The 20,215-nt window shown below is 36.6% G+C and overlaps 1 protein-coding gene across 9 annotated transcripts in view; it reads left to right on the top strand.

Annotated features, from left to right (window-relative positions):
* EPS8 (EGFR pathway substrate 8, signaling adaptor) overlaps window positions 1-20,215 on the top strand; it is a 200,011-nt gene that overhangs the window by 92,299 nt on the left and 87,497 nt on the right. The window contains exon 1 of one of the 9 annotated variants that reach the window (XM_078075658.1): window positions 11,024-11,150. The exons of 7 other annotated variants lie outside the window; for them this stretch is intronic. The gene's annotated coding sequence lies outside the window, so the exon portion shown is untranslated. Of the gene's footprint in view, window positions 1-11,023; window positions 11,151-20,215 lie in introns of those variants that run through there. One more of the 9 variants, XM_078075659.1, reaches the window with a different exon arrangement.

Below are 20,215 nucleotides of genomic sequence, written 5' to 3'. Positions count from 1 at the left end.
CCTGCTTGTGTTCCCTCTCTCCTGTCTCTCTCTGTGTCAAATAAATAAATAAAATCTTTAAAAAAAAGAAAAGAAAAGCTGTCTTGTTCTTTCTGCATCTTAGTCTTCCCTACTGTTGAAGTCAGTTAATGGAGATTTTTGGGTGGTATTTGAAATACATCTTATATGTAAAGTGCACAGTTTATCCTGGGAATCTGAAACGTGGAGTAGATTTTGACATCAAGTTCTGAAATTTCATAAGCCTTAGGGACTGATTGACTCGTGGGTTATATTTTGATTTCTTATTAAGAAGCCAAAGAACTTTTCTGTTATGTGAATGAATACTGTAATACTCAAAGTCAGTAGGAAATAAAGAAAGAATGACAATAGGCATCCTTACATAAATGAAATGATGCTTTAATACTAGCATAGTCAACATATTGGTTATCTTAAAAACGGAATTCTGTGTTTACAGTAAAAATTAAGGTATGCCGTCTTTAAGATGGAAAAGGTGGCATTAGGTTAATGTGTAAAATGATCTTAACTTGGCAGTTACCCAACAGGCACTTTTGGTTTTGGACTAAATGTAACTAGAATAGGTGTGCCTGGGTGGTGCAGTTGGTTAAGTTTCTGACTCTTGATTTTGGCCTAGGTCTTGATCTCAGGGTCCTGAGATCGAGGAGTTGGGCTCTTCACTTGTCCTGCAGTCTGCCTGAGATTCTCTCTCTCCCTCTGCCCTACCCCCCACCAAGGTATTCTCTTTCTCTCTCAAATAAATAAATAAATAAATAAATAAATCTTTAAAAAATAAGTGTAATTAGAATAATCTGGGCAGGTATATAGAAAGTGTTGCCAGATGTGTCAGATTTAAAAAAGAAATACAAATGTGGTTGTTAATTTAGGGAATAATATCTGACATTATTGAGATTACTGAAAGACCTAACCTACTACCTTTTTTTTTTTTAAGATGCAGATATAGAATAGGTCTACATTATGTTTTTTAAGTTAGAACTTGACACTGACAACATAAATGCAAGGTGTATGTTTATTTTGGTCTAGAGGATAAATGTTACATATGTTTATGCCTTATACATACACAATAAAGAATCTATTCTGACAACTAACAGAATGAATCCTGTTGATCTAAAAGAAAAGAAAAGTGAAAAATCAGCAAGAAAAATTTGAAGTTATGGGCAAAGAGTTTTAATAAGGGATCACTGCTAAACTAAGAATTGTGTAAAAAAATTTTCCTCTGTCAAATTGGGATAGATCTTTCAAGTGATATACGTGCAGTTTTGGTGAGAGTGAAGGATAGCATCTGTGGAGTGTAGGGGTGGAAAAAGTTTACCTCAACCCTCTTAGGGTCTTTGGCTGGATCTGCAAATTAAACTGACAAATTAAACTTTGCCTTAAAATATTCAGTTTGCCAAAGTGCCATATTTTGGGGGTAGTATGTCCTGCACCATGTCATTCATTCCCCCATCGGAAACTTCGTCAAGAACTTTCTCGGTCTAGGGTGCCTGGGTGGCTCAGTCGTTAAGCGTCTGCCTTCGGCTCAGGTCATGATCCCAGGGTCCTGGGATCGAGTCCCACATCGGGCTCCCTGCCCGGCAGGAAGCCTGCTTCTCCCTCTCCCACTCCCCCTGCTTGTGTTCCTGCTCTCTCTATCTCTCTCTCTGTCAAATAAATAAATAAAAAAAAAATCTTTAAAAAAAAGAACTTTCTCGGTCTAGAAAATGATTTACTGGATTGTCCCATAGCCCATTGAACCAGTTTCTCTGTCCTGGATATTTCTATGGAGACAAAAGGAAAAAAAAAAAAAAGGTTAATGGTTAGAACAAACCATAAACATGGTTTTTGAGTCCAGAGGGCAGTTAGTCATGAAGAATATTTATAGATATTTGACTCAAAGCATCTTTAGATGGGGTGAGGGCAGATGGTAGTAATCTGGCAGGTTTTCCTGGTTTGGAGTTTGAATGTCTCTGGTGATGCTATCAGGTGCTCTGGTGAACTTTCTGAGTGGTCCACAGAGCAACAGGCAGGAAGGTTGTCCACCATGAGCTGTTGTGGTGATTTCTCTGAGGACGATACCAAGTTGTCCAGCTTCAACTTGCTGGGCTTTGGGAAAGAGACACTTTTAATTTTTAGTGATTCCAAGTCAGCAGGGCAGGAGAAAAATTGGAAGCATTAGTTTGGAGAATTGTGGCTAGGTATTGGAGGAGACTAGAAGAAATCAGGATCTGGCACGTTCTAGGTAGATAACAAAACCTTAAAGACAGTGAAGAGGACTAGAATTTAATAGCCGTGCGGATGTACTCTAGTTTTCCATTGAAACTTAATTTTTGTGTCTGTAGTCACTCCTGTTTCAATTGAAGATAGTTTAAGTAAGACCAATTTGTTTGCAAAATAAGTCTTGTTTTATTAACTTGGCCTGATTATTTATATCAGTGCAGCAAGAAGAATGATTCACCATATATGCTTTTTAAAAGTCATCTTTGCTGGAACTTCTAATGAGGAATCTAAGATCGGACTTTTAAAAGCCTCTTGAGGCTAGGAGACCAAGCCAATGACTCCCTGTCAGATTTTGCCTGCAACACTTATAGATGTGGGTGGATTCCTCTCTTCTTGAGGTCCCCCAAATATCTTGAGGTTCCTAGATTCTGCTAGTAAGTGACCTTCCTTACTTACCTATTAGGCAGAAATCCTATAAGCAAGCTACTAGTCAGTTTTTAGAAGGGGAGCTTTATAAGCATTGGCTCCTTAAAGCCAACCTTACTTCCTTAAAGCTGTCCAGTCATATCAGATTCTGTGCATATCATTCTCAAATATGGCATTCCAGTCAAAGTCTTTCTAATATAACCAATGTTTACAATGGTGTCTTGTTACAGGGAGGAAAGACTTATTGAACTTATGCAAATAACTATATTGCCATGAAAATAAGAATACTCACTAAGAGTTTTCAAATTCTTAGTGGATTCAAAATCCTCAAATTCTAAGAGGAGAAGGTTTCCTTAAATCTGAAAAATATAGCATTAAAGAACAAAAGTGCTGCTTCAGACAAGTTATAATCATCCACGTCAGTTCATTCATCCCTTATAATTAATTCTTATTCTGCTTGATCTTTGGTTACCAGGTTTACGGATCCATCAGTTTCTTCATTAGTTCTGGAAATTCTTACCCATTCCAGTGGCATAGTCTTAAAGTTTTTCAAGTGATGCCATCCTGGAGCATTCTCATAGTAGATGACTGTAAACACTTTCAGGAAGGAATCGGAGCAGAACAGTAGCTCTGTGGATGACAGAAGACTTAGAAATAGTCATGGTTAAAATCTGATGACAGTTCATTTGATAGGAAAATTTAGTTATTTCTGCGGCATACAACAATTTAAGGTAATAACCGGACAAAGAGTGTATTGACAAGTTTCTGTGAACTTTGTACAACTTCTGGAATACCTATATTAATAAGATATATCCATAAACATATAACCGGTGAGTGTTTATCACACTTCTTATTTGGCAGTCTTTCCCATGGAATTTACCATACCAAATAAACCTAATTATACTATCATCTCTCTTTTATAAGAGGAGAGACAAATTCTTTGAGATTTTCTCAGGGCCCTCTGGGAAACTTATCAATTTGATCTCGAAAAGACTTTGGGAATTTTGTCAAAAATACCAAAAGGTTTGGATTGTTGACCAAATAGGATCACAGGTGACTATAAAATAATACTTAATTATCTATTTAGCCAAAGTGAAAAAAGATTTTAAAGGCAAATACAGAAGGTTACCTACTTGTGAACAAAATTCTTTTTTTTTTTTTTTTTTAAGATTTTATTTATTTGACAGAGAGAGAGACAGAGAGGGAACACAAGCAGGGGGAGTGGGAGAGGGAGAAGCAGGCTCCCCGCTGAGCAGGAGCCTGATGCGGGGGCTCAATCCCAGGACCCTGGAATCATGACCTGAGCCGAAGGCAGACGCTTAAAGACTGAGCCACCCAGGCACCCCAACAAAATTCTTTTAAAATGGAGAAAGCTTAGTTTTCTTAAGTAATCAGTGACCTGATAAAGACGACATGAAGCACAGGAAATTATTCTAAGACAACATCCAAGGTAGATTACTTAAAAGGTAAAAAAAACCCAGAGAAGTAGTGGTGTTTTTTTTAAGCTAACCGTTTATTAATTAACCACTTTTTTACACCATGCTGTGCTCTTTACATGCGTTATTCCATTCAGTGCCTCTGAAGAAGATACTATTATTTTCATTTCGTAGACAAGCCAGCAGACTTAGTGGAGTCACTTGGCCGAAGTCAGACAGCTGTCAGCGCCGGCACTGGTCTTTGTACCCGTTTTGCACATGAACCTGAGCTATTTACAGCTGTATTCTATGGCCTACATTAATGATTTGCTTCAGGTCATGTGACTAAATTGTAGAGCCTGGGGAAAAAGTTAAGCTTTTAGGTTTCGAATCCATGGCTCTTTTGACCATCACATTTCACTTCTTGACATAAGTTTATTGAATCTGTTTTCCATAGCCCCATGTCCCAAATACAAAGGAATTAGATACTAGTGTTAGAATTGTCATTGAAAGGTCTTGAAACTGCACCCTAAACAAAGATTAAGAATTGGTTTGGAGGATCAATATTTTATTCACTGAAAATAAACTTGAAAGTAATCCTTAATATTTTGCGCAACCAGGCTAAACTTTCATTGTATTAACACTTCAGCCAAAGGCCATATCAGTATATATTCTTCTGCCTGTGCAAACTCTAGTCCAGTGATATTCAAAGAAGTTAAATCGCTTTTAAAGTGGATATAGCCTCTGGTAATTTCGTATCAGTCTATCTGATATGATCACAGTATATGAAATACCATGACATTCAGCTTCGGATCATGTTGAAGCTTTGCTATAATGGCTTCTCTTTCTGTGACTCCAGTTCTATGTGCAGCTTGTCTGATTTAAGTGCCCTCTACCATCCCTACTTATTGGTAACATTTGAGCTTCAAGGATCACTTGATGTGCGAATTTAATTGCAGGTTTTATTTTTGAAGGATGACCTAAACTAAGTCATTCTGACAGCTATTTATACAGTTTTTTCTAAACTGCTACAATGAAAACATGCATTTCGTTCTGTCTGTTGTAATGCTTCCTGATTTAATTTTTCAAGGCGGCTTGCTCAAGGATATATATGACGATTCTTTGCAGTGTTTCAGTAGGTATACGCTTTGAAATTAAACTTGGGCATTTCTGCTGATTTTTTGATAAAATAGTACCTTAGGAGCATTTGTATTTCATGTTCTGTATTTGCTGATTTGCCCCCCTCTCTTTCTTCCTCTGTGACTTTCTTCCCAGTGCTTTAGCACATGATTATAGTTTTTAGGTTAAGTCTCATTACCTAGCTAATGTGATAATTTCTTGACTGTATTACAGAGTTATGGTAAAAATACTCTGGAAAGGATTAGTGGTCTTAAATGAAATGCCTTTTTCTTTCCAAATGGCACTTAAAAATCCAGAAGCACGCCATGATTTTAATAAACTAAAGTAGTCCTATCATTTTTTTCTCTTTTTTTTAGAGTTTAACTTTTTGTGGAAAGCACAGGTCGTGGGGGATGATGTGTTTAAGAAATGGTGTTTTACAAGGAACATCCTGTCAGTTCTTTTGATAGGCATTCACTGAGCCAATTATGTGGAATGCTAGCACCTTCTGAATCAGGTGAAATGAGGAAGCTCTGAGTGAAATCTTAATAATGATAGGAAATACTGTTACTATATGCCAAAAGTTTCCATTTTTCCTGCCTCCCAGAAATTCTTTATACCTATTGCGCTTTAGCAGAGTTTATTTAAATCAGAATTTTTCAGCATAAATTGAAGGTTCTATGAAAAGTGTTGTTTCAAATTGACAGATGTTCTCATAAACAGCTAATACTTTTTCCTCATTTATCATTAGATATCGTGATTATTAGCACCCGTCAATAGCTCAGCTGGTAGATATCGTGACTATTCAGTGATTTCATTTTTCTGAAAAGTTACCATTTTATGTTGAAAAGTATAAAACTGCCATTTACTCTGTTTTAGCCAAAATCTAATTAAGTAGATTTTCGGTTTTTAACTTTGAACTATGTAAATGTTCTAGAATAGACCTGAATGAGAACTTACAAATTTGTCTCATTGATCTCACATTTTTACAGGTAAGGAAATGGAGGCCGAGAGAGGTTAAGTTACTTGCCCAAGGTTACAGAGCTATTAAGTGGCAGACTTGGTGCATAAACACAAGTCTTCAGTTTCTTAGTGCTGAGGTCTTTACACTTTACTACTTGTCTTTGGTTATAGGACACGAATAGAAATGAGAAATCACTTTTTTTCACCATTAATTTTTTTTCTTTTTGAATGTAATTGCCAAACAAGAATGTGACTTACCAGAACTGTATGGTGATTCCTAGGTTGAAAAATGACATTTAAAATCCATAACCAAATGAATTTGTGTGGTTTTTCCCTGAGTATATACCTAAACTTTACCAGTTTAAGGTGAAACTACCATTTTACCTTATTTACCCTGTTACATAATTTTGCAGTTCATTTTTCTCAAATCAGTATTTCCCTAACTTACGAGAGACTCAAGCCATCTGTAGACTTGAAAATTTAATTATGCTACCACTCTTCTAAATAACTTATGTAAAGAATAAATATTGTTGATCCTGCTGTTTGTATTTATTCATTCTGAGAAGTGTCCATCATATTTTTTGTTTGTTTGTTTGTTTTCCACCTTTAATCCAGATTCTGTGCCCAAACAGTGGCTCCAAAATGACAGTAACTCATTCAGTCTTTTTTCATAAGAACAAGTTGGTTCTTCGTCTCATTCACATGCCATGCATATTTGCTCTTTTGTATGCCTATAATATATTAATAATTTTATATGATTCTCCCCAAATATGAATTATATTGCACTGCTACTTCATCTCTAGATAAGTTGTTAAAGCATTTGGTTGATCGTTCTACCCATATGAATTTAGCTAGCTTAACTTGTATGTAATTGAGATTTGACAATGTGCAATTTAGAGTTTAGAAACTTCTTTTGGATTCTCTCAGATTAGTAACATATTAGTTTCTTTCTTACATTAAAAAACAGTTTTAAAGTCAGAAGGAGCAGAAGGGGTGGTTTACAGAAGACAAAGCAGATGGTGATTCTTAGGAGAGGAAGTAATGAATGACAGACGAGGAGCTGTGATTGAACTGAGGATGTACAGGAACTGAGAATGAAGGAACTGAGAATGAAGTTCTGCCATAATCCTAAAGTGAATGTATTGTGACATTGTTGATCCATTCTGCTTGCCTGCCGTAATAACATATGTTAATGACTTCCTGTCATTGCCAGTCCAGTGGTCTTACTTGATACGTTTTGCTAAAGCTTATCTTGTCTGCCTCTGTCTTTGTGGTTACAAAGTGTGGAATGTAGGGCAAGGTTACGAGTAGAGAGCTGTGGGTGTACAATTCCCAGTTTCCTTCAGTAGTTAGAGGGAAACCTATGGCAACCAAATCTTCTGTGTTCCAAATATATTTCTCATGGCTACTTCTGGTAATCTGCCCTATGGTAGAAGGGTGAGACAATCAACAAATACCTGGGAACCTTGCTTAGATTGGTCCCACGTATTTGGCATCCTGAGCGTGCATATGAGTGAATGTGGTTTTAGTCCATGCAGTTTTTTATTAGTATTCTTTATAATGATTAGTTATATACCAGCCTGAACCAGATTAATATTTTATAAAGCCATCATTAGCATCTTTACTGATGGTTTAGAACCAAAAGGTATATCAAAATTCTGTTGCTTGGACCATGGGACAAATGTAAACAAGGCTCATGGGTGTTTTTTTATTTCCTCACCATCCTAAGAGAGAGCATTTACCAGAAGTAGCCATAAGAAATACTTTTTTTTGGAACATGATAGATTTGGTTGCTGCACATTTTTCCATGACTATTGAAGGAAGATGGAAATTGCATACATACATCTCTACTGGTAACCTTGCTCTCCAGCTGGGAATTATTTTTTTTTTATTTTTTTTTATTTTTTTATTGTTACGTTAATCCCCATACATTACATCATTAGTTTTAGATATAGTGTTCCATGATTCATTGTTTGTGCATAACACCCAGTGCTCCATGCAGAACGTGCCCTCCTCAATACCCATCACCAGGCTAACCCATCCTCCCAACCCCCTCCCCTCTAGAACCCTCAGTTTGTTTTTCAGAGTCCATTGTCTCTCATAGTTCTTCTCCCCCTCTGATTTCCCCCCCTTCATTCTTCCCCTCCTGCTACATTCTTCTTCTTCTTTTTTTCTTTCTTAACATATATTGCATTATTTGTTTCAGAGGTACTCCAGCTGGGAATTAAATGTACCAGTAACTTATTATTAGGAAGATGACTGTCTTAGGAGTATAAATGGCCCATATCTAAGCAGTGACATTTTTGGCATTTAGCAGACCCATGGACCTAAGAGATGATATCTTTAAAAAGATGGGTCGGAATCGGTATACCCTGTAAGATCCCTTTTGGCTTTCAAGTTCAGCAAGACAATTGAAATGTTGTGTTGGAATTTTGTGATTATACTATTTATTTTGAAAAAGGCTTTCCCTTGTGCTACTGATCTCGCCAAAGAGATATTAGCACTTTCTGGTGTTCTCCTCATTGGTTTCAAAACTTTATTATTTTTCTCTTCTCACTCCTTTAAAGTGCTGCCCCATATCCTGTCCTTTTTGTTTATGATGCTCTTCTGTTGCAGTCTGGGGTCCCCAGGATACAAACTCTGAGATGAAAATTAGTGTGCTGGAAGTTTCTTAGAAAGTGCTCTTTGGATCAACCCCTGTGGGAGGGAAGGGAGAAACCAGTAGTGGGCAGAAGAGAAGTTAGGCTACTGTACAGTCTTTTTTTTTTTTTTTTTTAAGATTTTATTTATTTATTTGACAGAGAGAGAGAGCGCGAGCAAGCACAAGCAGGGGGAGCGGCAGAGGGAGAGGGAGAAGCAGGCTCCCCGTTGAGCAGGGAGCCCGTGCAGGGCTCGATCCCAGGATCCCGGGATTATGACGTAAGCCGAAGGCAGAGACTTAACTGACTGAGCCAACCAGGCGCCCCTGTTGTGCAGTCTTAATGGAGATCTGACCCAGTGGGGAGTTCTGAATACCGATGGCTGTTCACCCTTGTCTCCAGTTGGGGAGAGAGGGCCAAGTCTTTATATTCCCCATGTCAATCAGTCTTTAGGTGTGGGCTGCCCTGGAAAGGGAGCAAGAGCTTGTGTGAGGAGAATCTTCAGCCAAGGTCGTTCTCAAGAGAGCTGATAGCTGAGGGCTGTTTGCTGGCAGCAGTGCAGTAGGGGAATAAATCATTCAGTCCTGAAAGGGGATCTGGGTGGCACATCACAGTTTCCACTCCATCCTTTTTGCACGGGTGCTGGAGATGGTTCGCAATGGACTGGGGGATGGGTCAGAATTTCCAGCAATGAGGAGTTGCAAGGGCAGAGTGGTCAGAAATAGTAGAGAGGGAAAGTTGGTGTGGAATAGATTCTACCATACAACTGAGTTCCTGCATTGACTGTTGTTTTTCTAGGTATATTTTTAAAATTCTGTGTATCTATACTAACGCTATTCTCTTTTTAAGTTATAGAAACTTGATGAGAACTCTGGGTGCTCTATGCAGAGAGTGTGTATATCTTGCATATAAATTCTGTATGGTTTTTGTAAAACCTTTTTTTCAGTTATTCTTTATAAGCTTTTTTTCTTCCTCCATTTCTTAATAATAATGCTTTGTTTTTCTGTCTTCACATTACAAAATTAGTTGAGTGCTAAATTTTCTGTTTGGTATACTTGTTAATGGCCCAATCACAGGAAATCATTTTTTACATATTTTGTAATTTCTAAATTACAGGCTCATCTTCAGTGGGGATTGTTTTTCAGTTTTGGTTTGGTTTGGTTTTTCTAGCTTTTAGAGATCCCATGTGGCCTTGTTTATGGAGTGTTACTCTAAAGTGGTTTCATGTTTGTTTCTTCCAGATACTCCAGGGATATCATAAGCACAGAACCCAGTTTTATCTTAATTTCTTAGCTTGAAGATTCTCATACAAATTCAGACTTCAAAATTGTTGTGACACAGGCATAGGGCTTTTAATTTCTGGTTGTAGCATTTCCTTTGCACTTTTATCCAGATTTCAGAGACAAGTTCCCTTGACGTTTATTAAGACAGTGGGTGGCTTTGTCCTGTTCTCCTCATCATTTTTTAATGTGATTGCAGCCTTTTGAAAATAGCTCTGGTTTTATGAAAGGACCTCCACACCAACTTTATACCTTGTGTGCCTGAGATCTCTTTCTGCCCTTACATGACCACCGGAGTACAGTTGGGTAGGTTATATCCCGTGTTGAGGAAAAGCAGGGCCAGAAATCTAGCCTGACTCTTCTCCTGAGAGAATACTTTCTTCTGAGCTCCTTATCCTTACTTGAGGGGGCATCTCCTTACCAATTTCAGTTATACTTAAGTGCTAAAGAGACATCCGTGATCCTTCCTGGAGGGCTTAACTGGCAATATTTGCTTTTGTGCGTACCGCTTTGACCATTGGTTCTAGCTTTGGTTTAGTACCAGGGGGTTTTCTTTTTTGTAAGTAAAGCTGTGTATTTATTTTAAAATTTTGTTACACTCTTTTTCATCTTTTCTAGGCATCTCTCGTGGAAGGTCTTCTTCATTAGCTCATTTAACCATATCGCTGTACCTGGAATTCCTGCAAGTTACTTATTAACCTCTATTCCTCAGATTCCACCTCTTTACAATGGGAATAATAATAGTGTCTGTGTGTATAGTATTAGTTTAGAGCACATAGTAAGTTCTCAATGAGTGTTAGCCATTGTTATTTGCAACATTTAAAGTTTTATTTTATCACCTTAGGGAAGAGTTGGACATGTAGTAGTGGTTGTGTTTACTTACTTAACAAGAAGAGGAAGTCTTAGTTAACGCCCTAGAGAAACCAAAGGAGAAACTTTGTTCACTACAGTACAATGCTGAAACTGAAGCTTAGAGTCCCACCCTTTCTGTTGATATGCCGAAGGTCACTTGGCACCAAGAGGGAACTGAGAGGAATGTCCTCTCGGTATTGCCTGGAAGATCGCTTAGAGGAGTCTTGCCTGGATTGTGTGGGTAGGTAAGTTTGAGTTTGTGAATATTTACTTTGCTAAGGAGGGCTCTCAGAGGCATAATTATTACAGAGGATATTTGTAGACCTGAAACATGCAGTTATACTTTTAGTCCCAGGTAGCCTTTTGACAATATTTTAAATTCCCATTTGGTATTCCAAGTGGATTCTGAACTTGTTGAAATTGGTACCTCAGGTTCCTCAGAGTTCTGAGTCCTGCCTCTAGGGGATTTAAAGGATTTCCTTCTCTTAGGTCATGTGTTTAAGAGAATAATCCCCTTCCCCCCGCCCCCCCCCCCCCAGATTGTAGGTAAGAAGAAATCTGTTGACTAATAATAGTTGGGGAAGCACAGACATAATATATCAATGTTTCTTAAAGTTACTTTTAAATTATTCTGATATGCAAAATACTGTGATTATCCTATAAATATTAACTTCTTTGGATTGTTTATATGGTGTTAGTTGTACTATGAAAATTTGCTTATTAACCAAGTTCAGTTTTCTTAGGTTGTTATTGGCTTTGAGTCCACAGACTTAACACTGCCAGATTTCTGTGTAAACATTTTGCTTGGGACCTAAAATGTAGTGAATATGTGTATTTAAAGTTTTTTTTTTTTCCTTCCCCTAAACCCATGTATATTAATGGAACTTGTAAACATTTAAATAGTCAATTAATGGAAATTTTTAAGGAACAGCTCTTTCAAAAAATTTAATTATGTTATATTGTTTTATATTATAAAATTTGAGCTTAGTGAGAAATATATATAATTCTTATATAGAGATCTATTTTTGTAGCTCTTACAGATTTGTTACATTTAATTTTATTCAGGAGGAGTCATTTCCTTGTTCTGTTACTAGTGATTAAGTGCAAGGTTAAGACTTACACTATTTAAAAACAAGAGTTAATATTTTATCACAATAAACTAGATGGAGAACTAGAGTAAATAACTGGTTGCATCTCTGTTTTGGTGCTGGGAAATGTAATGCAATCTTGAATTCAGATGCCATGGTTATGCCTATATTGCTCTTTTTTGAAGTACGTTCGTGGATATGTTGATTTTCCTCTAATGTGACTGTTATTATTAAGACTACACCATAAGGAACATTATCAATTTACACCAGAAACTTTAACTGCCCATACAAACATCATGTGCATAGATGTTTGGTAGTATACACAGGTGAGGTTCCTTGGAATGTTTATGGCTTGAGTTATTCTTAACCTTGTTGCAAAGCTTTGGTCAGCTTTGGAGGCCAAATTCTAAAGCAAGTGTCAGTGTTATGTTTAGTATAAATTTCATATATAGGGATGCCTCAGGGCTCAGTCGGTTAAGCGTCTGCCTTTGGCTCAGGTCATGATCTCAGGGTCCTGGGATTGAGACCTACATAGGGCTCCCTCCTCAGCAGGGAGCCTGCTTCTCCCTCACGCTTTCTCTCTCTCTCTCTCGCACACTCTCTCTCAAGTAAATAAATAAAAACATTAAAAAAATTCATATATGCTCTGGGAATGATACGTAAAGTATTTTGTCTTTTGACCTGTTCTCACCTTAAGGAGGATATCCCTGCATCTACTGTACCTGGGGTGTTTTAAAAGTGGTTTCTGTTTTTCTACAGATAGGCTTGAAAACACTTTCTTCCGTTTAAGTAAATTATATATAAGAGGAAATGACTTTGGAGAGGATAAGATGTTTATACTCATTTTCTATATAATTCTGAAATAAATTGTGTAGAGAAGTTTCCTTTCCAGTTTATTTTTCAGAGAAATCATGTTTCTTTAATTCATCAAGATACTTACTGCCTTGGAGTTTGAAGCAGACAAAAATTAGCTCATTATATTTTAGATTTTTAAGTAATAGTTTACTTGAATTGTATAAAATTTCTGTGCAGGTGATATAACAAAGTAGATTTTCCTTTTTTTTTTCTTTTTCTTTCTTTTTTTTTGTAAAGTAGATTTTCATATAGTCTTTTGATCATTTACCCTGTAGGATAGTTCTAATTTAATTAAACAATTATTCTTTAAAAATTCTTTTTTATTTTAGGGATGCCTGTGTGGCTCAGTCAGTTAAGTGTCCGACTCTTGATTTTGGCTCAGGTCCAGATCTCAGGGTCCTGAGATTGAACCCCTCCTTGGGCTCTGTGCTGAGCTTAGAGCCTCCTTAAGATTTTCTCTCTCCCTCTCCTTCTGTCCCTCCCCAAATCCCTGTCTCAACTCTCGATCTCTCCCTCTCTAAAAAACAAAAAACAAAAAAAACACCCAAACTTTTTTTTTTTAATTTTAGAGTTTAGGTTTGTATATGTATTTTTAATTTTTTCATGAAATATTTTGGATTTTTCAGCTATATGAAAATATATTTCTTATTTTAGTTAAAGTTTGTGGCATTTCTGTCTTATGTATAGAATATATTAACTAGATTCAGAAGAAAAAAAGAAAAAAGTAGATTCAGGAATATGATTAGAAGAAACTTGTGGTAGTTTTAATTCTTAATATATTTTCTAAAATTTTAAAGCAATATGTGAAATACTGTCTCTTTGTATTTAGCGAGGTAGAATCTGATCTGAAATGGAGTGTGTGTTTCTTAAGCTTACCTGAGACCTTATATGAACATTTATCCAAGAAGGCTCTGCTTTGGGGAACATTGGTATACAGTTTCTTGAGGATTAAAAATACATTGTGTCAGACGTTAGATGTAATTCAGAACTATATTATTTACCTTTCCTAATTATACAATCCTAATGATCAGATTTAAATATCTGATAATATTATTATTATTACTATTAGGTTGCCTTATATTCTTTTATTCCTTCATTGTTTCTAAAAATATACTTTCCTCTGATTTTGCAGGTAATTTCTTTTTATTCCACTATTTTATATAATTTGCCAGACCAAATGACACAGTTAGGATCCATTAAGTAGAGCTGTGAATATCAATCTTGGACACAAAGCTGGGGATTGTTGTTGGGGAAAGCCCTCCTGCCGCTCTAGCTTGGCATTCCAAAGACTCTGAATGAAGTCTCTTAACTTATTCAAAGCCTGGATTTATGAAGGCCAGTTGGGCTCCTCTTTGCCCATTCATAACTGATGTTGTCCTCTTCTGGTTAAAATTTGTCAGTGGCTTTCCCATCAGATAAAATTCAAAGTCTGTTATATAACTTATTATTTGTAGTCATGTATCTTAATTTATGCCCTGAGCTTCTTGATCTTGATGCTTTATATATATATCTCACATTTCCTGCCTTTTTCTTTACTCCTGCAGCAATTAGAAAGTCTTTCCCTATAATCAAAGTTCACCTCATCCTATAGGTCTACTAATCACCCCCATTAAATTTTTCCTGGTTCCTTCTAACAACATTGAAAGTTTTTTTCCTGCAATTTCATAAGGTGCTTCATATTATATCTTGTGTTACAGTTATTTTTACATATGTTATAATATATTTTTAAAAGATTTTATTGAGACAGAGAGAGAGAGAGAAAGAGCATGAGGGGGAGGGAGAGAATCTCAAGCAGACTCCCTGCTGAGCGCAGAGCCTGATATGGGGCTTGATCTCCCAACCCTGAGATCACGACCTGAGCAGAAACCAAGTATTGGACGCCTAACCAACTGCGCCACCCAAGGGCCCCAACACATGTCTTAATATTTTACAAGTCCTGTATAACATTGACTGATCCGCTGAGTTAAGTCTCTTACTCTCTTACTGGGATGGGTAGAGTTGATTTCATCACATTTCTCCTGTTTTTCCTTGTAGCCAGTAGATGCTCATAAATATGTGGTGACTGAATAAATGGAATGACATGACTGTGAGTTGCTGACTACCAGACATTTTACTGCTCTGTTGGAATGGACATGTGGGGACAGGGGATCAGTTAGGGAGCTACACAGTTAGGCATGGCTGTCTGAATCTGAGCTGTCCCCAGAAGGGAAAGCTGAAGAGACATCAAAGATGCAGTTAAGAAATGTTTTCGATCATGTTTAATGACTCAATATTGATAAAGAACAACTTTTTCTAGATAAAGACTTTGGGCTGATAGGATATTGAAGAGTAACACAGGCTCTGTAGATCGTGACTACGGTTCTGAGTCAGAGAACATTTGTCATGAATTTGTAGTTTGGGAATGAATACAGTCAGTTCTGCTGTAATGCTTGTTTTGAAAATGGGAACTTATTCCTACGTTATTGGTACTAGGGAACGATTTGAGGATAATGTAAATTTCACATTTGTTATATGTGATGTTATCTGAGAAGTAGGAGGTGAACACAGAAAGTGCCACCTGGTCGAACTGAGCCGCATAGGAATACACAAAGTGCATGTGCACAGACCTCAGACATCTTCCAGCTACCCCACTTCATTGCACGTTGTGAGCCACAAATGCCTATATCTTGTTTTATAATTTTCCCTCCACTTTCAGATAACCCTTTACCCACCCGTTCACAGTAACTCACAAGCTGTAACCCTTTGGACAGCCAGTTCCACAGGCAAACTTCAGGCCTTTTTCAAGGTCAGGTACCATGTTTACCGTAGTTTTTATTGGTTTTCTAACTATTGAACATATGTAAAACTGTGTTGTGATCTCTGTTAGGTTCTTTTTTTTTTTATGAAGTGTCACTGACAAGAGTTTTTGAGTGTTGTGCTTGTAACCCCATTTTCTCCATAAGCCCTGTGATTTTTAATGATGTGATTTTTGCATAGCATCATGATCTTTAGGAATATGTATGTTGTGTTAGAACTGGCTGTACTAATTGTTAACAGACAGAGTGTGAACTGATGGTTCTCTCTTTCTCTTTCCTTCATTTCCGCTTTTCCTCTTCCCTCTTTTTTGATGGTGAAAGGCACTAAACAGTCCCTGTAAGGAGGAACACAGCACAACAGAGCAAAATGCCAAAGGACTTTAAAAAAAATAAGGGCATAAATTTACCAGGGGAAATAAATGGATAGCTTCGAAAGCAGGTAGAGACTAAGAAGTAAACATAAAAGGCCTGCGGGCTCTGGAGTGAAAATATATCTTACCTTTAAATAATAATAATTATGTTTAACATTTTTTGAGCCTTTACTGTGTGCTGGGCACTATGTGATAAGTGCTTGACATGGATTATGCCACGTAATCCTCATACAACCCTATAAAGTATGTCAATACTGTATTTTACAAATGAGGGAAATGAAACTTAGAAGGGTTAATTATCTTGCCCAAGGTAGATAACTCATAAATATAAATGGCAGAGCCAGTTCTAGAAGCAAGTCTGACTTCTGAGACTTCGATTTTAGTGGTCTGTCGGAGGACTTTATAGATGATAAATTAATAACTTCTGCATGTGTTATTTCCTCAACACTTAACTGTAGCTGACTGGCATCACAGGCTATTTCAACCCCTGTAATAAATGAAGACACAAAGGTACCCAAGCTAAGAAATGCACAGATTGTCAGAGGCAGAACAGAAATTAATTCTAATACCTAATTCAGGGTTTTTTTCTGGGGCTAATACATAAAAAGGGAGAAAATTTTGACAATTAGCAATAAGGTGAGCTGAGCTGAGTAGGAGAAATGATTGTGTTGGAAACTGGAATAAAAGGGGGGTGAATTTATAACGTTATGTCAGAATTGAGAGAGCCTAATGGAAAATGAACAATGGGGATCCTCTAACTCTGGGGTACAGAGACCTCTAACTCTGTGGTACAGAGACCTCTAACTCTGTGGTACAGGAAGCCCCATCAGATTCTCATAAAGGAACTAAAACTAGCACCACTTTCAATACAGGGTTATAGTATGAGAAATCTGAGGTCATGAGCATAAATTGGTTATACTATAAATCCTGATTAGTAGTATGCTCAGAAAAAAAAAACAAAACACAAAACAGAGGAAAGAGAGAGGTGACACTAGAGGAAGCCTTCCAGAGGCTTTATTCTGCGGGGGGGAGGGAGGAGGGGAGGCTTTATTTGTACTTCTTTTATTGCATGTCCTGAATCACTTTTTCTTTAGGTGGCCAGTCACCTCATAGGGTTTTACATAAAAACAACTAAACAAGGGTTTAATTGATATTTGTTAAACAGAAACGTTGATAAATAGTAGAGTAGTTCTTCAGTTGAGTGTTGATTAAAAGCTAAATATTATACAGGTAATAGGATAAATAAGGGTGGAATTGATGAGTACTTGTATTTAGAGCAGGGGATTAGCAAACTCCAGCCAGTGGGCTGTTTTCTTTCTACAAGCCAAGAGTGATTTTTACATTTTTAGTAGGTTATTAAAAACAAAAACAAAAATAAAGAATACCAGCAGAGATATGTGGTGCCCACAAACCCCAAATATCTACCACTTGACCCTTTACAGAAAGTTTGTCAACACCTGACCTGAAATACTGTCCAAAAAGTTAGACTTGTTCTCTTAGGAAATCAGATTAGGTCATGGAAACTGGTATTATATTTCATAGAGGGCTACATTTTTGAACTTGTGCCTTTTTTTTCCTTCCACATGTGGAAAGGAATTGATATTTACTTTATATATATTGCTAGAGGCTTTGTATACTTTGTATTTATTTTTCTTACCCTTGAAAGATATTACAGGTACTTTAAAATGAGGAAATGAGGCTTAAGTAATCAAAAGTTTCACATTTAATAAATAGTGGATTCATATATATTTGTCTGGGTCTCCCAGATAAGAAAATGGTAAAAATTGAGTATATATATTCAGAATTCTGGGTTGATATATCTAAAGAGATATCATATGTGGACATTTGTAGTAACATAAGCTAGTATCTAAAAATATAAACAAAACATTTAAATTTTACATACAAAAATTAGGATTGGTTGGAGAATTGTAATTTTATTATAAAATTTTCATATGAAGGAAGATCTTTGGATAAACTGTGGAGTTATAAAGTGTAAAGGAAAAATTCAAGACTCATATTAAAAACTCAAAATAATATTCACCTAGAAGAAAGAGGAGACTTAAAATGTTTTCAGTAGAAAGTACAAGATAGAAAAGTTTATTCTGCTTCAATAGAAAGTACACCAGGCAGCAGCTTATTTTTGAAAAGCCCATGTTAGACAAATATTGGCCCATATGTTAATTATAAAGTCTTACGAAGAAGATTTCAGGGTGCTGTGAAAACATGTAATGAGGGATCTAATAGTATAGATTGGAAGGTTAGGACAAGACTTCCCAAGAGGGGTCATTTAAGCTGAAATACAGGAGTTAGGCAAAGACAAAGAGGATAATTATTCCAGACAGATAATGATAGGCCTTGAGGATGGTAAGAGCTTGGCATATTCAAAGGAATATCAAAGAAGGTCATTGTATCCCCTAAGAACTCTGAGGACAAGAATTGTATCTGTTTTTTCATCCTTGTATATCCAGCTTCATACATATAGTGTTTGCTGGCACATAGAAAACCCTTAGCAAGATTTATTGAATGGACAAAGAATGAATGGACATTTCACTGGGAAATTCATGGTATAATTGTGAGTACAGGGATTGCCTGGATGAAGGCTACTACCCTCTCTCTGAAGCCTACCTAATTACATGAAACTACTCAGATTGTTGGTAATCCCAGATTAGCCTAGGTCACTTGCAGCCCAGGTGTCCCAAACCTTGGTAACCACTGTCAAAGTATCTGAATGGAGCTTTGACATAGAGACAGTCTGCACAGAAAAAGCAGGAAAAAGGAATATAGACTGTTCAAGCTGGATCTGATCCTGAGAAGGAAAGTGAATTTGCATTATTACAATGTCAGAAATAAATCTGAGGTGGAATGAATATAGCCACTTTTCTAAAAATAGACCACCTGAAGGGAAGGGTATTTTGTACTAGAACATAGGATCCCTGGTTCGCTGGGTGGTCATTGGTGACCAAATAGCACATGAGCGTCAGGCTTAGAGGTTTAAATTAAGAAGTTAAGTACTCAAATACTTATTATTTGTGGAGCCTATTTCTTCAAAACCATATTTGGACTTTTAAATTTAGATAATTTCACTTATTGGTTTGAGTGCATTGAGGAATTTATAAAGTAGAAAGAATGAGGAGAGGATTGCATATTTCCCAAGTCTGTGAAATAAAGTTGTAGTAGCCATGGAAAGGCTATTTTTACAAAATATTGACCATACAATGAAAGTGAAATAGAGGCTTACAACAGTCAAGAAAGAGAGAGGATAACTTTAGGTAGAAAGGTAAATGAGAATTGGACAAAAAAGAAAGAAAACATTTCAGGGTTTTTCATGAATGATGGTCTTTGAGTTAAAAAAAAAGAAAAAAAGTAGCCTCTAAGTGGTAAAAACAACACATGTACAATGATGATACAAGAATTTAAGAATGACACTTGTATATGCTTTACTTAGGCTTACACTTCAGTGAACTTTAGTTTAATGGTATCACATTGTTGGGGGTTTCCTATGAAGTTTGAGGAATTCCTTACTGGGTGTCATAAGTCTATTTCCTTACCAAAAGAATAATACTGGCTAGCAGATGAGGTAAGTATTTACCAAGAGCTCTAAGTTTTGTTTCTATCAGTGAGAAAAAAAAAAAGACCTTCTCCTTAGCCCCTGCGGTATAATATATGGTTTTCAAAGGGTGTGTTGGGAGGGGGATTGGTGGTACTGCCATGTGAAAAACTCTTAGGTGTTTATTTTATTTTGTTTATGTATTTATTTAAATATTTTATTTATTTATTTGAGAAAAAGAGAGAGAGTGCAAGCAGGGGGAGGGGCAGAGGAAAAGGGAGAAGCAGACTCCCCACTGAGACCATGACCTGAACTGAAGGCAGACGCTTAACCGACTGAGCCACCCTGGTGCCCCCTCTTAGATGTTTATTTTAAATGGATTGTTTCTTGAGTATTGAAATTACTGAGTTAGATATTATCAGTGTCATTAGTCTCAATTCCAGGAACAGAGGATATTCTAACTATTACATTTACAATTGATTTACCGTAAGACATCAAGTTCATGATGACTTTCTTAACCAAAAGTACCAACATGTTCTTTAGGCCTTTTAAATGAATCGTAACAGTTTTTGCTAGCATCATTCTGTAATTCCTGTTGATGTTCAGTATGGAACTTAATTATGGACTAATTTTCAAAGCAAAATTAAATATTTT

The sequence above is a fragment of the Halichoerus grypus genome, chromosome 6 (assembly GCF_964656455.1).
Source record: "Halichoerus grypus chromosome 6, mHalGry1.hap1.1, whole genome shotgun sequence".
In the NCBI taxonomy this organism is placed as follows: Eukaryota; Metazoa; Chordata; class Mammalia; order Carnivora; family Phocidae; genus Halichoerus; species Halichoerus grypus.
Note: the sequence above shows the minus strand (reverse complement) of the source record. Positions and strands in the feature narration are given on the sequence as shown.